The sequence below is a fragment of the Aplysia californica genome, unplaced genomic scaffold (genome assembly GCF_000002075.1).
Source record: "Aplysia californica isolate F4 #8 unplaced genomic scaffold, AplCal3.0 scaffold00133, whole genome shotgun sequence".
Taxonomy (NCBI): domain Eukaryota; kingdom Metazoa; phylum Mollusca; class Gastropoda; order Aplysiida; family Aplysiidae; genus Aplysia; species Aplysia californica.
In genome coordinates, this window is record NW_004797403.1 from 912,026 (window position 1) to 915,651 (window position 3,626).

Consider the following 3,626-nt stretch of genomic DNA (forward strand, 5'->3'; position numbering starts at 1 on the left):
ATACACACACACAAACACACACAAACACACACAAACACACACACACATACACACACATACACAAACACACACAGACACACACACATATGCACACAAACACGCACACAGACATAAACACACACACACACACACACACACACACACACACGTCAGCCACCTACGAATACCGGCCTTCCTTGTGGTAAAACCAAAGGTGCTTGCTATTTTGTGGTGCATGCATCTTTCAGGGCAACTGTACCTACGTTTTGATAACAATTTATCTATTTTTTCGTGGTTCGTGTATATAATAATAATATCCTTAACAGCGTGGGGTTGGGGTTGGGTTTTTTAGAAAATCAGTTTCCCTTACTTCAAGTGTTAAATAACAAACTGAAATGAGAGAGTAAGCGAGGAGTAAACCAAGGATAATAGGCTGAGTACAAAAGAGACAACAATACAACCATCTGCACTCAAGCACAAACACCTACACACTCAAGTGTGAAGACACACGTCTAAAAATCGAAATGAAAAAGTACAAATTAAAAGTTGCCTTTCGTAGCAGCAGATATATCAAAGGGGTCGTCTCTTTTGTCCCTTCGTTCTTCTCTGGGTTTAGTCTATATGCCCAGGATTGTTTGATTTTTTACGACACACAATCCTCAGAAACCACCTCCCTCTAAAGGATTCGACTTTCGCACAACGCCCCCCCCCCCCTTTCCTTAAACAATTAGCTTTATTCAACGTCCCACATTGTCACCCATTCCATTTTTTTTTTTTTTTTTGGTCTCTTGTGAAACAGAATCGATACTGTTTTGTGATATTATATGTCAGCGACAGCTTTTGCACAATACCTCTCCAACACTTCAGTTGTAAGAATTACTAATAAATGCTCACAACTTGTCACAGTCCGCAGAGATTGGTGGCCACGTTAAGTTTTTTTGTTTTTGTTTTTTTAACTTGGGGGGGGGGGGTGGTCGGGATTTTTGTTCTCTCTAATCTATATTTCCGTTTATTGTATCCCCCACCCCCACCCCCGTTTTCCTCTTCTTTTTTTTTCTTAAAATCAAACCTATTCGTTGCTCATCCATGCCATTTACCACGTTTATATTTTGATAACTGCCTCTACTTCATCATCATGATGCTAGCAAGATGCTGTATAAGCGTCCTCATATCTTTCACACTGCGGTTGTTCCAGCCATTCCTTTCTCCTTGTTACAGTGTTATTGTTATTTCTCTCTACTCTCATGCATGGCCAGCGCATCTTCTGGGCAGTCAATGCCTGAATATACCATAAAACTGTGTCATACGTCATTAAGTAAGGTACTTGTATATTTTTATCCATGCATTGTATACAAATAATATGTTTTCGACGTTTTGTTGATGTCGGTTATCTATATTCCTATCTTGTACAAATTTAAATAACCTTTTCGGTGTAGCTTATGTCACTGTCTTTTTTGTATGCATCTAGAGTTCTTCATGGTTTAGATGTCAACGGAAACATGAGTATTTAAGGTTACCTTACCAAACTGAATCGATCAATTTTTGTTTTCGTGTATAACAGTAGATCTATATCTTTGAAGTGGTTGGGGTTGGGGGTTTTTTGGTCATGTTTATGGGAGATTCTTTCATTCTTTTGATTTTCTGGAAATGAATCATTGTTTTGGCTACAAGACCTCCACTGCTCCATGTGTAATCTATAATTTAGAAAGTCAGTTTTCTAATAGACCAACAAAGTGTCACGTTTTACACGCAAGACAGTAAGTCAAAAGTGTGAAAGAGAAAGAGAAAAAAAATATGGGGAAACATTGATGCATACTTTCTTGTCTCTCCAGTAAAAGACAAAAAGGGTATACGGTTCATAGAAAGGATTGATAAGTATATTGTTTATTGTACTTTTGTGGAAATACTCTAGCCAAGATGAGTTGCTCAAATTTCTCTCAACTCCATCAAACAGCCTCTGGTTTCCCTTCTCACGCTTCATGAACCAAAGTTATTTGTAGAAAAAACAACACCACCTGATACGAAACACTTTCTTGATTTCTTTCTATTGATCGATTTGTTTTTCACTGACACTCATGATACATGAATATTATAAATGATTATTATTTTAGAATATTTGGTATATACTCACGTCTTCGTTTGGGGTAAATTTCTGTTACAGAGCAACATATCTTATTATTATAAGGATTTTGTTGATTTTTTTTTTTGTCTCGGCTGAATTTCGTAGCCATGATTCATCATTGTCGTATGCCAAAAGACGAGGTTTAATGGAGAAAAAACAACCCTTTTTCGGTTCTGGACGTAATCGTAAAACGAAGTGTTTGATTCGTATTGATCCGTTGTCAATGTTTTTAAATGAATGAGACTAAGACTAATCGACGCGCCTCATCGAACTCTACAAAGTGCTTGATTTTAGTTAATTTATTATTTATGTTCCATGATGGCGACAATTTGAGGGCAAAATACTGCAAAATAATTTATTGAATTCAAAATACAAAGACAAAGTGTAAAGAGGTTTTTCGCGTGCTTTTTTTCATCGCAAATAATTCACTTGCCTTTGATTAAACTTTGTGCGAAAAAATCTGGAAATTATCAAAATAACTGAGAAGTTTCTAATTTTCTTGTCTTAACCGTCGAGATTTACAGTAATCATGTCAATAGTCAAGATTATATTTTAGCTTTGCCCCAAATACATTTCTACTAAATCTCCAACTCACCCATCCTTAATACTGTTGCCAGAGTCAATGTCAATTATGCCGCAATGAAAACCTTTCTTAAACCTACTATGTATATTTTTCTCTGATTGTTAGCATACTGCAATCACTCAAGCATGTAACATAATAGTAAGATGGAACGGATGCTAGTGGAAGCGGAGTTTTTTTTTTTTTTTTTTTTTTCTTCATGTAGTTGTCAGGGGCAAAGAACAAACCTACATTAACATTGCTAGGATCCACATGCCCTAGCCAGTGCGCTAGTTTCTGTTGGGTTATAATTGAAGCTTACTCTGTGCTATTGTGGCCAGTAATAATTATCGAACGTTCTAATGGTGATGTTACCGTAATTTGCGTTTTCTTCAACCTTGATAGAATAAAACAAAATATTATCCATCATTAGGAATCTTACCCCTATAATTCAAGCGACGAAATCCTTTTTAAAAATAATTAAATAGCCTTATAGCATGTCGTTTTCAAAAAGGCAGTCATAATTATTCTGCACGTTGTATTTTTTTTTCCGAATGCTTATTATTAATCTAAAAATAAACGTTATGCATAGCTCCCTTGAAACGGACGAAAACTTGGAGGGTGGGGAGGGGGGGGTGGTAGTAGGTCGTCCGGCAGTTCTTTAATAAAATGTGATGATTGATTTTATGTGCGCACATTACTTTTATCATGCTCACTTGTTCCTTCTTTGAAACAGTTTCACGTGAGGGCTAACGCCTTATTATAAGTTATAACCTAATCTGAGATGTCGAAAATCAAAATCTGAAACGTTTCGAAATACCTGTAGAATAGATCATTACGAAACGATATTATGCCCCCGAGCTATGGGTTACAATGCTGGGGCATTGGTTTGTCGTAATAATGGGGAAAGGGAAAGGGGGAAGGAGTGTGATTGTAAACGGGTGGTTGGGGGTTGGGGGTAGGGGG